Consider the following 13,572-nt stretch of genomic DNA (forward strand, 5'->3'; position numbering starts at 1 on the left):
GCTGTGGCTTGAGCGAAACCCCACGAAAACGGAGCGTCTTTCCTGAGAAGATCTGTTAGTGGACGGGCTATGTCTGCAAAATTTCTGATAAATCGACGGAAATACGAGCACAAGCCCACAAAGCTCCGAACATCCTTGGCACAAGTTGGTACAGGGAACTCGATGACAGCACGAACCTTGGCGGGGTCGGGACGGACGCCAGTTGAATCGACGAGATGCCCGAGGATGGTAATTTGGCGGCGACCGAAGTGGCATTTCGAAGAATTAAATTGTAGCCCAGCCGCACGAAACACCGACAGGATGGATGAAAGACGTGTGAGGTGTGTGGCAAATGTCGGGGAGAACATGATCACGTCATCCAGGTAGCACAGGCAGATAGACCATTTAAAGCAGTGCAACAGCGTGTCCATCATTCGCTCGAATGTGGCCGGGGCATTGCACAAACCAAATGGCATAACTTTGAACTGATAGAGGCCGTCAGCTGTAACAAATGCTGTCTTTTCACGGTCCCTGTCGTCCACGGCGATCGGCCAGTAACCAGAGCGTAGGTTGATGGATGAAAAATAGGTCGCGCTGTGAAGGCAATCCAGAGCATCATCTATTCGTGGAAGAGGATATACATCCTTCTTGGTGATCTTATTCAGATGCCGATAACGCAAAATCGCCAACTGTTGTCTTTCTTTTTAACTAAGACAACTGTGGAAGCCCATGGGCTCGCAGATGGCTCAATAATGCCTTTTGAAAGCATCTTGTCAACCCCTTGTTGAATAACTTGGCGCTTGGATGGTGACACGTGATAAGGTCGCCGGTGAATCGGAGGCACATCGCCAGTATGTATGCGATGTTTGACGAGAGAGGTTTGACCTAAGGAACGGCCGTCAAAGTCAAAGACATCGGAGTACGTGACGAGCAAATGACGGTGGTCGCCTACTTGGGAGGGCAGGAGGTCTGGGGCAATCATCTTTGTGATAGCGCTCTGTACTGACGGAGAAGTGGGCGCGTCGGTGGACAAAATTGTTGACGTAGGATCAGGTGACAGTGATGAACTCTGGCACTCATCTGATGGTGACAGGGTGGCCAAAACTATGCCTTGGGGAAGAGCTTGAGGACAGAGTCCGAAGTTCAAGAGGGGCAAGCAAGACTGGTTGGTCGCAACAGTCACAACAGTGTGGGGAAAGGAAATGTGTGACAAAAGGACACTTGTAGACGGAGTAACCACATGGTCACCATCCTGTACACTGGGGCAAGGTACAGCTACAATACAGGTGAGTGCTTGGGGCGGCAAACGAACAAACTCGGCACAAGAGAGCTCGCTCTGGACTACGTCAGGAGCGTCTAGGGAAGCAGGGAAGTCAAGTTCAACGACACCGGCCGAGCAGTCAATTACAGCGGAGTGGTCAGTCAAGAAATCGAGTCCAAGGATTACGTCATGAGGGCAAAGGTGAAGAACATGAAACAACATGGAAGTGTGGCGGCCAGCGACGCTCACGCGTGCAGTGCACATTCCAAGCCCTGACGGAGTTCCGCCGTCAGCGACACGCACAGTGCGGGACTCTGGAGGTGTTAGCACTTTGTGTAAGCGTTCACGAAGATCAGCGCTCATGATACAAATATGTGCACCGGTGTCGATAAGGGCAGTAGCGGGTAGGCCAACCACCTCTACGGCAAGTTGGTTCTCGTGCGTGGGCAAGGTTAAAAGAGGCTTTGCAGGTCGTGGGTCCAATGCAGCGTCACCTCCCGGAGCTGCATTGCTCAGTTTTCCTGGGAAGAGCGGCCAGAGGGCTGCGGCGATGAATAGCGGCGGGGCAGAGGGGACCGGGAACGATGATCGTGCAGCGAAAGTGAACGGCTGGAGCTGCGGGTTGGGACAGGAGCATCTCGGAGCGGTGAGTTGTTACGAGCGGTAAACTGCAGGGACCGATTGTCGTCGCGGCGAATGTAAAAAAATGAGCGAGGGGAGGAAGGTTGGCGATACCGGCAGTGACGGGAAATATGTCCAATGCCGTGGCAATGAAAACATATGGGCTTATCGTCCTGCATTGTCCACTGGGCCGGATCACGATAGCGGCACAACGTTGCTGTATTTCTGTAGGGCGGAAGAACAGAACTGACCCGAGGGTGAGGCAGGGATGCAGCAGGCTGGAGTCCTGCGTTAGCCAGCTCTTCCCTCACGATGGCTTGTATTAAAGAGACTGTCGGTCGGGGATCGTCGGAAGGTCGCGCGAAATAGGAAGGGGGTGATGCCAGCTCAATTTCACGGCGCACGATACGGACAAGGCTATCGGTGGTCGGTTGCTGATTGGCCAGCTGAACGTCCGCGCAGGACGATGTAGCGGCCGTGTTTGGAAGCCGCATGAATTGTTGGGCGATGCGGCGACTCTTCAGTGCTTCAAAGCGCCGGCATTCCTTGATAATGTCTTCAACGGTCGAGCAGTCCTTAAAGACCAGCAAGTTGAAAGCATCATCAGCAATGCCTTTCAGGACGTGACTTACTTTGTCCGCCTCGGTCATGATGGCATCAACTCGGCGGCAAAGGGCGATAACGTGAAGGATGTACAACACATACGACTCGGTGGGAGATTGGGCACGACAGGAGAGATCTTTCAAAGCGGCGCTCTGGCGGCTAATTGGTTTGCCAAATAGGTCACGAAGCTACAGTGTACTAGAACCTTACAGTGGGTTGAGAAAAGGCGCATCCTATTGCGCACCGCGTACCCGCTTTGGAAGAAAGTAGCGGCGGCGCTGTCGTCGCCCGCACTTGAAGCGAGTGTGCGCCTCTTCGCAGTCTGCACGTTGTTTTTTGTTGTCGTCGTCGCGGAACGTCGCTTCTTTCGCGCTTTTTCCTGCATTAGTATTTATGATGCCGCCCAAGCGGTGGTTAAACCACTGTTACGCGCCAGGCTGTGCGACTGGCTATGCAAGAACAGCCCAGGAGCGTAAGTTATCCCTTTTTAAGGCTCCGAAAGATGACCAACAAAGGCTTGTGTGGCAGCGAAATCTCCACAGGCTTGACAAGCCGCTGGACCCTGATTGTGCTGTTTGTGAACTGCACTTCGAGCCGCATTTTATTTTGAGGCATTATGTCCACATGATTAATGGAACTGAAGTTAGAATCCCGAGGGGGACCCCAACACTTGCTCCTGACGCAGTTCCAACCATCCTGCCCAACTTGCCCGCCTATTTGAGCAAGTCCACTCCGACTCCGAGGCCTCAGAGGAAAAGACGGCAGCTAGAGATGCCATGTGATACCAGCAGTAAAGCACGTCGTACGGACCAGTGTCACCAAGAGGGTGATCATGCTGCGGACACTGCAGTGGGCAGCGAAGAGTGCCAAGGTAGTGAACGTGTCGCCGAAGCAGACAATCTTAGCGTCGCCGGCCTCCGTAGACTTTCACTTCCAACGAAATCGTGGGCGCTGCATGAGTTCCCGGATTTCACTGGCGTGTGCTACGTGTGTTGTGAACTGAATGCGGCCACGAGTGAAATTAGAGTTGCGAGAACAGTGTTTTTCAACTCTGGAATTGAAGGCATCGTGGAGTGCAAGGTACATCTTTTGGGCAAGCTAATCGAAGAAACGCACATTGTGTCCATTCAACAAGCTGAAGATGTGCTACGTAGAGCAGCTAGCATTCCAATATGTTGCGGAGCAGCAGAAATGACCTCGGTGTCGTTTGAACTGACGAGAGGTCTTCGTACACAATCAGAAATAAATGGAGGCACTTTCTTCAGCGTGAACTGCATTGGGAAATCATCAAAAGAAGGTGAATCCAATCTCAACACAGCTGTTTTGCTGAGTTCAGTTTGTGGCATGACTTCAACTTATTTAATGAAAGTTTAGAGCCAGTTGATGATTTATTAGTGCAAGGTACTTGTATTAATTCCTTGTCTTTTCTGGAATAGTTTTAAAGAAATCAGTACTTGTCTCAGACTCACTGGCTGCACTCAGCAGGTATTTTATTCCACTTTAGATGAATTTTGTGTTTGTGATCTTAAGCGTAGGTTTTAATTAGACTCTCTAATATGTATCATATATATTTGTGGAATAATTTTATTTGCACATAATAAAAATACATTTATGTCTTGTTCTAGGGCAACCTTGCTTACGTTGTAAGTATCTGCGTAAAGCTCTTCAGACAAGGAAATGTCGCCTGCAAAAGAAGCTTCCCAAGCAAAGTTGTAAAAAATCCCACCGATTCCGAGCTGCAAATCGCAAACTCAAGAGGCTGGCATCGAAAGTAGAGACCTTGAGTGAAAGCATTTCAAGGGGGGATGAAAAACGCCACTGCAGCCACAACCGAGGAGATCTTGCAAGACAGATTAAAACACTTGTCTGCAAAGCAGCAACTAGCTGTAAGACAATGTTTTGAAGCGGCAAAACGAAAGCCCACGAGGGATGAAATATAACAAGGAATGGATGCTCGAATGCATTTTGCTAAAAATGCGTAGTCCCAAGCTTTACGAATATATTCGGACGCAAAACATCTTAGTACTTCCAGGAAAGGCGACTTTACGGAAGTACATGTCAAACTACATGGGTAGCTTTGGCTTCAATGAAAAGATGTTCGAAACGTTAAAAGAAAAAACATCTGCAATGAACCCCTTCAAGTGTCACGGGGGTTTGGTAATTGATGAAATGAAGCTCTCGGAACATCTGTCTTCTGACACAGCTGGTAAAGTTGCTGGATTCGTTGACCTGGGGCCATACACACCAAAAGAAGAAAAACACGCCCTCTCTTACCATGGTCTTGTGGTGATGTTTGTACCTCTGACTGGAAGCTGGACTCAAATCTTGGGCACATTTGCAACAAACAATAATGTGAAAGGAGATCTATTGTCAAAAATTATTCTCGAGGCTGTCATGCTAGCAGAAAAAGCAGGGCTCTTGGTTGACTATGTGACATGTGATGCAGCACCCTGGAACCGCAAGATGTGGAAAATAATGGGCATAAAGGGAAATTCAAAAGAAGTATCCGGAAAAAGGACACATCCTGTGGATGGTACAAGATCCCTCCACTTTTTCTCGGATTTTCCCCATTTAGTAAAAAACATTCGCAACGGACTGCTGCAAACAAGCTTCAACACACCAGATGGAAGGGTATGCATATTTCTGCATTAGGAAGTCGTATTTTGTTAATTTTCGTCATTTGCATTTTGTACGTAAGTTTTTATAATCAATTGCATTCATTTCAGGTGTCACTGGAGCCACTTCGAAGAGCTTTTGAACTCGGTTCAAATAATCTCACCATGAAGGCAATGCCTCGGCTAACAAGGACACACCTTGATCCAAACAACTTTGAAAAGACGCTTTCCAGTTGTTCAGCTCAGAGTCGTTGAGAGGCCTTCAGCTCTTCAAAACACAAGTTGAATCGCATTGTGGAAACATTGATGCAACCCAGAAATTTTTCAGGTTTGTACTTTAAATATATATATATCAAATTTTCCTTAAGTTACAGCTTTGAAAGTACATTTGTGACTTAAATTTACTCAATGAGTTCTTTCCTTAACTTTTCAGTCACGTATACAGGGTGTTCTTGCAAACACTTTCAAAAAATTTTAAAGGTTGCCAGTGGCAGATAGCACAATTATAGTTCATGAGCTGGTCTACTCGAAGAGGCGGACATGCATAAAAAACTGAAATGCATAATCGACTAATTAACAAAAATTCAATTTTTCACTAATTATCTTATGGCCCACATTGCGATTAACAAATTCTAGCCGTGGAGTTAACAAGGCTAGGAACGAATTCTCAGGATGACACCATTTTCGAGATATTAATCCCGAACTTTGCAGAGATGCATTGGCGTTCCAGTTACTTTCTTAAAAACGTTGTTTTATGCATGTTCGGGAATTAATATCTTGAAACTGGCACCATCCTGAGAATTCGTTCCAAGGGGATCTGCCTTGTGAACTCCTCGGCTAGAATTTGTCAATTGCAATATGAGCCGTAAGGTAATTAGTTTAAAACTAATTAGTAATGTTTTGTTAATTAGTTGATTATGCATTTCTGTTGTTTTTTTTTTTGCAAGTAATGTCCGCCTCTTCGAGTAGACCAGCTCATGAACTAGAATTTTAAAATCTGCCTCAGGCAACCTTTAAAAAATGTTGAAAATGTTCGCTGAAATACCCGGTATATTTGTGCTTTCATTAGAAACTCTGTAACATCCTAATTTCATTTTGGTCACCTTTCTGTTTGGTTTCTTCTTTAGGCAGGAGAATGCAGTCTCTGATTGAAATTATTACATCGCGCTTCCCTGCCGAAGATTTGAGGCCGAATTCGCCAAAAGTACAAGAGCTTAAAGATTTCTTGGACTTTATGACGCAGTGGGAAAAGCATGCCGACAAAAAACATTTCTTAAGTGACTCAACAGCAGAAGGCCTCAGAGTCTCCATCACCAGTACTTTGGAGCTCTTGAAGTATGTTACTTCTGAAGTGGGGTACTCGTATATCATGACATCACGTCTTAGTCAAAACAAAATTTAAAACTTGTTTGTTATTGTAAGACAAACCTCAGGTTGTAATGCGCATCCCACCCCATAGCAATTCTTGACCACAGTCAACTGCTTGAGCTATTACAATCTGGCCAAGAGCGTTCCTGGCGTAAATGTAAGTAGTGACATCATAAATTCACTCATGACTGTAAATGACCAACCAGCAGGTTCACATAAACAGCAGCTGATTGATATGCTGCTCGATAATGGAGACCTTACAGCAGCAGAAGCTGCAGTCAATGATATGCCTGAACAAGAACATGGCTATGATCTGCAAAGAAGTGACTCGAGACTGACTTATTACGTGGCTGGTTACATGGCAAGGAAGTGTATTTTAAAGTCTAAGTGCCTTGTCTGCACAAATGAGCTATTACTTCCTGCCTTGGAAGGGAAGAAGTTGAATGCAGCGGTGTTCACAAGAGCCTGTGACTTCGGCGGCTTGCTCTATCCCTCGGTGAAACTTTTCAAGTTTGTTAGTAGCCTTGAGGACATATTTACAGGCTGCTTCAGCTCTAACAAGCTGCACCAAGACAGCATCATGGATTTGCTGGCTGTCTTACATAGCAAAGAAATCGCAGCTATTGGATGTCAGGAACACAGAAAAACTTTAACAGCGAACATGATTGGATTTTATATAGTAACAAGGATGCACTTTTATATTAAAGGATTAAACAAGTCTCGTGATGCAGCGAGGAGAAAGTCACACCAACACTTGAAGCTTAGTCGCTTATGAGGGTAGTTATGCCAAGCCGTTGGACAGTGGTCGGCTGAAAGCGATCATATTGTATAAATAAAATGGCATTGGTGTGCTATATGACAACTTTGTTGTTTATTGTTCATAACTCTACCAGCGAATACATGCAAAGTGCCTCGAGCGGCCATTCGCGCTGCAATTTTGCGTGTATTTGCGGTCTTCTTTCACGCTCGAAAAAAAAACTTTTATGTAGAACGTATTGAGCAACAGAAACCTGTATTGGGAGTTTTTCATGTTGCCCTACAATTTTCTCATTGAGACTTTTCTTCTAAATACAATATTTGAGAAGTTGAATAATTAAGACTAATTGTGTAATTAGACGGAATTTAAAAATAATCTGGGTATCTCCAAGCGGCGGCAAACAAGATTACCTTGGTTCTGTCCAGCTACGTGGCATTTGCATATTTTTAAGTTTTGATGCATGGTAATTTGGACACCTTGCATATTGCAGTCGGCTATCCAGCTCTGCCGCTCGCAAAAATCGCAATAAGCGTTCGCAAATACTCATTTTACGTTTTGCATGTTCGTATAAAAACAGTGTCGATACTAAGCCTGGCAAACTGCAACGAATACTAACGCAACATGTGAAGTATTGCGGCTATATCTCCCACCAGACGATTCCACGACTACAACACGCGCAAGCGATAGTATTTGAATCTTTCCATATGCATAACGAAGCTGCAAAGAACAAAAACCGGAAGCAAAAATTTTTGTCACTTGCTAGTCTTGCATTACTGAAATTGCATTACCCGCTGAAAACGCCGGACGAAGTGGTCGTTCTAGCAGCGCGACGGCCCGAAAGCTGAGGCGCTTTCAAGTGCGGTCGACTACAGCGCCGCCGCATCTTTCTTCCGCTCGAGGCCCTCTCCAGCGGCGGCGGTCGCGCCACTAGAAAGGATCTAGTTCACTATAACGAAGCTTCTGCTTACTTAGATCCCAGCTGGTCAGCTCCGTTTCGTGAGTGTCAAACCAGACACGTGCTGTCCCTCTGAGGTAGAAACCGACATTAGCGAGTGTCACTGTCGGGTCCCACCGATTGTTGGTTGTGACGTGCTCGTATTTCCTAATCCAGTCATCAACGTCGACGTTGTCGGTGCCGCAAAACGATCCTGGGTCACGGGGTTGGATCAAGATCACTGGCTGGGGTGCCGGTGTTGCGGTTGACGCAATATCCTCGCCTGGTTGACATTGTGGAACTTGCCAGGACATGACGGCTGCGGAGTTCCGTCTTGAGTAGTACCCCAGCACTTTCACCAAAATGTCACGGGAAACGGTATAACTGAAAATATATTTACAAATATATACAGCGAGCTGTAGCACTGCCAAGATGGCGGAAAGACAATCTCTTCAATCGTCGTCTTCACCCAAATGATCAACATCATCTTTGTCCCATTGCGCACAGTCTCGTAACAATATATATAATATAGTACACTAGGGCTTTTTTTACCTACGCTGGCTACATGAGTAGCTAGTGTAGGAAGGCACCATTACTTGGTGAAAAAAAAATTAACCGACGATTACGATACTCCCTAATGTGAAATTTGAGCGCAGCTCTATACGTGTTTTCATTTTGCGATGTATAGGCTGGCGCAGACAATTTGTCTCGTGCGGCATTTCGCAAGCGGAGCGAAGTGTGGCGCGACTGCTTCGCTAATCGGGCGATCAGGAGAGGCAGCGCGTGGGCACGATTCGCAGCAGCCGCCACACACAGACCTCTGCTTATCCAGTGCTTTGTTTCTATATATGGTATCGGTGGATGCACTCGCTGTATGCCTTGGCGTCATTGAACAGACGACGCGCGCTACTCTGGCGCCATCTCGTAGCCACCGTCGCCGCAGTGCCCGTCTTGTGCGGCACTACGCTTTTCTTCTCGTGCTTTCACCAATCCCTCCTCCTCCGCTTTCCTCCTCAAGCTCTCTTTGCTTGTGGCAGCAGAAAGAGCGGGATGGGGTAGGTGTACATGGGAAAAGGGCTCGTATGTTCGATATATGCGTAAAATGCGATGCAGAAACGGCGACCTTGCAATTTGAGAGAGGGTGAACTTTCCACCCCAGGTTCTTTTTTTTTCTCTTCGTGCGCGGCATTGAGGGGTCTCCTGCAATGCCAGTCGGAGGCCGCCGCCGCATGATTTGGCGCACTGCGAAGAGCATTGTCGGTGCACGGGTATGTTCGAAATAACCATCGCAAATGCTTTCGCGTTCAAATTACCAGGTGTTTTCGCCCATTGGAATACATGCAAGTTTGACGGGACCACAGTGTCAGTTTGAATAAACCAGCAGTTCGAATTAACGTGATTCAACTGTATATAGAGCCTTGCTTTATCGAATATATTGCCGTGTTCATTGAAGTGGCTGGCTACTGCTTTAGATAAATTGTGTTGTGTATCGGTGCGATGGCCGTTGAGTCTTGTATGAATTTCTTGTCCAGTTTCAGCTATGTATTCTTTGTTCCAAGTGGCACGCTCTAGACAGTAGGCGATGTTGCTTGACGTGCAACGGTGAAACTCGGAGTTACATCGGGAAGGTAATCCAACGCTGTGCTTTTTATTGTAGTAGCAGATTGCATATGTTTGCATGTAGACCACCTGGGGTGACCACAGGGACTGGATGTTGGCTTTGTCTTTGTCCTAGTTTCGCATGTAAGTAGAATAATGCCCTTGAAATTAGTGTGGCATCTGTAGGCTACTCTGGGCAGGTCGGGAAAGATGTCATCAAGTTTTTGGTTGCTGGTGAGAATGGGGTAGTATTTACTGATGGATGTTCACATTTTGGAGTGCGTTTGAGGAATTAATAGTAAGAAGGGGCGTTGTTATTCTTATGATCTTAGGACAGGGTTTGAGGACCTTAGCTCGCTGAGGTTTGGCTGCATAGGACTCTTGAAAGGCAGTGTTCGGGTGGTTCCTGTTCGATATGGTTTCTTTCAGGTGATCGAGTCTATCTATGTAACCTTTATTTTCATCTCCTTTTGTTACTCGCTCACTGACAGGCTGGCTGGCTTTTTTGAAACCACAAACCCACGATGCCTCCGACACCTACGGTTTCTGTTCAGTTCTCTGTTGGCTTCCTAACCTCTTGCTCCCCCAACACACCCTTATGGCCGTCTTTTTATTTTCTCTTTTTTTCTGCCGCCTTCCTACTCTCCCACTCTTGTCCCTTTATCTTAGAAACCACGCCTAGAGACGTCAAATGACAGCACTCATTTTCTTTTCTGTCTCTCTCTTTGCAGCCAGCCACTACCGATAATGACCGCATGTGACGTCACGCTACTAACCTGTTAAAACTAACCTGCCGAGGATGACAAGACCGCCTTTGACGAAGATAGGCCCTCCTATCAAAACGTTCACCAGTCTTTCTAAGGCACCTTATCTCTGTTTGCAACTTGTATATCATTTGGTCTAGTCGTTCATAGACCGTTTATGAGACTAAGGCGCAGTCGATACATGACTGCCTGTTTTCGCATTGCCACATTACCTGTTCATGACACTTATTCTCCCTGTTAACTACTATAACGTTTTGTTGATCCACAGATACAGCACTAGAGAACCGCTGTAACCATTATATCCATCTAAGTCGTCCAAGTGCGCATTCATATATCCTACTAACCACCTCGCCCAATTTCTTGAACTCAATAATATCTCTTCTAATGCGATGAATCAATTCTTTATTTTTATCTCTACTATCACTACCTGTCCATAGATAGGCTACTCCTAGTCCCGTCTTCCTGTCTTCCCATGTGCCGCTAATCCATAAATGCTTCTTCCGCGGGCGGCACGTCAGTGGTAGCCCCTCCGTGACCATCACTGTGGACTCCCACTGCTTTCCGGCATGTTGGTTTCGGCTTCCTTCCCTGCTCTCGCTTCGGAGCCAGCGCCGTTCGCCGTTCACGGTGCTCGCATCAAAGCGTTTACGATTGCTTTGCGGAATGGCGGCCTTCAGCTTCAAGCGCCCGCGTGTTTCCTTTTTTCTGCTCGTCTTTATTAAGCGCTCAACTACTGTCTGACTTCATTTCTACATTGACTGTCTTACCTTCTACCACCTTCCTCTGCTTCTGCTCGCTCTTGAGTTCCTTTTCTAGCTTCCGAACTTGCTTAGCTAGCTGATCCTTCTGCTCTAGACGGTGTAATGGCGACCCTAGCACACACATCCTAAAGATAAAAACTGCCCCGTTTACATCACGTACTGGCTCAAACCCCATTTCTTCCAACGCGTAGGAACGCTCACACTCGGAACAACGCACGCCTTGGTACCCCATAATACCGACCATTATCTTGTACTATCAAGGCGTCGTAAAAAAGTAATCTTACTTGTAAAAAAAGAAAAAATGCAATTATTGCTTGCCGACTTATACATAACCAAAAATGACAAGAAACTGAAAAGACTGAAAAATAGTATAAGTAGATTGCTCTTTTAACCTAACACTTCTAACCACTAAATTGGAGAAAAATCCAATAAAAAAGCTTATTGCTTTGGTGTGCTGAGAAGGCACTTCCAATGGGCACGTCTGTTCCCTTCGACGTCACTCGAAAGATCATTCGTTTAAGCATGCATCACACTGAATGCTTAACATTTCTGCATATATTCCAAACAACTGGCTTGTGCGAGCACCTTTGACTGCGTAGTACTGTACGGGCACGTGCACACATTTGATTCCTGTTGCGGCATCAGTGCCCTCTGACCGGAAGTCGTCCGCGTGCTGCCGGAGGGGTTAGATGGGGGCAATGTTGCGGCAAGGGCGAAGAGTTTTGCAACTGACTTTGGTTCTCTTCATCTTCACAACTACAATCTCTCTCTCTATAAACGTTGCATCAAGTGTCATTTGTTGGTTTAGAGCTCGAACACATGACAAGGAAGAACAAGTTTGGCACACGACTTCCTTTCTTTTTGGCAATAACTGGTGACATGCGCATGGTGGAAGCGAAATGCCTGGCCAAAACACTGCTGCCACGCACGGAAGTGACGTCAGAGTTGTGACCACATGATTGTGACGTTGTTTAAACAAGTATGGCATATTCTGGTGTATAGTTTTGCGTGCGCTGCTGGAACTGCTTCAACTTTTCAGCTTAGTTAAAACATAATTTTATGGTTTCTTACAGTATTGTGTTCTAGCCCGTTATACCAAGTGGCACGGGCTGGGGTACTTTGATTTACCTTTTTCTTTTTAACCCCATCATATTATATGTATTGTGTGCTAGAATATTCTTTTATTTGCGTTGGAAGAGCTGGATGGTGTCTGAGCTTGCGATCACAAGCAACACAAGGGCGCAACCCTGGAGCAGCTCATTTCCTTATGCCTTGCAGTGCGTTTATAGTTGGTATAGTATGGTCTTGTGCATTCCGTTTTTTAGTGCTGTTGCTCTTGTTTGTTGAATTTGCTGTTGTGAATGGGGCACGTGTGCTCTCAACGAGACAGCACTTTTTTCTCTGGTGGTGTAAAGGTTTAAACTCGTTCTGAATGCTTATTGCTGCCGTTACCGCTTAGTTTTGTGCATCGATCGCGAAAAACATTTCGTTTCCTCCTTGATGGGACTTGCTGTACATTGCAGATAATGCGCTAGTAAGTGAGCTGTTGCAAACTTGTTTATGGCACTCTATCTATTGTTTACCTCTGTTGTTTCTTGCCTTCCATGTTCATATTGATTCCCTGTTTTCCTCGGATTTTTGTTGCTAGCGAATCACGACTTGCTTGAGCACCTGCTCGCCACAGTTCTAAAAGCACATGTTGAGTAACCCGAATGTAAGCGATCAAGACAAATGTTGGGGAATGTGGCCCAGCCGCTGATAGTTCTACTCGGGCTCAATTTTTCTGCAAATTTTGGCTGCCTTGAAGACCAAGAAATTTTCTTAGATTTATTCCAGCTAGCTTGCTAAGCTACTATCTACTATTGCTTCTTTTGGTGCTATGCAAGGTATCGTTTTTGTAGAAGTGTTCCTTGCATATTGTATGCAAACACAACGTGGGTTCATTGCAGGAACCTGCGCTATGTTGTAGATGTAATAAGCATGCAAACATCACCGGTGTATGTTTGCAGGCCCATGCCACTCTCAAGCACATGCCAAGTTTCCATTGTATGAATTTTCCTTCACCTTGTTGCACTTCAAAGGGCTTGTTTGGTTATTCCCTTGATCTGTAGAATGGAACAAGCCTTACCCTGATCTTCTTGTCTAACAAAAACGTTTTAGGCATTGCATTAGTACATCGATCAGGGTGATAGTATGACAATTTTTGCCTCTATAATCTTTCTTTTCTCCCATCTTTATCAGTAAAGTTGTCAACCACTCGTGACTTTGTTCAGAGTTCCGTGCAGTGACAGAATTTCTTTCGGAAAAGGA

Source organism: Dermacentor silvarum, chromosome 1 (assembly GCF_013339745.2).
Source record: "Dermacentor silvarum isolate Dsil-2018 chromosome 1, BIME_Dsil_1.4, whole genome shotgun sequence".
In the NCBI taxonomy this organism is placed as follows: Eukaryota; Metazoa; Arthropoda; class Arachnida; order Ixodida; family Ixodidae; genus Dermacentor; species Dermacentor silvarum.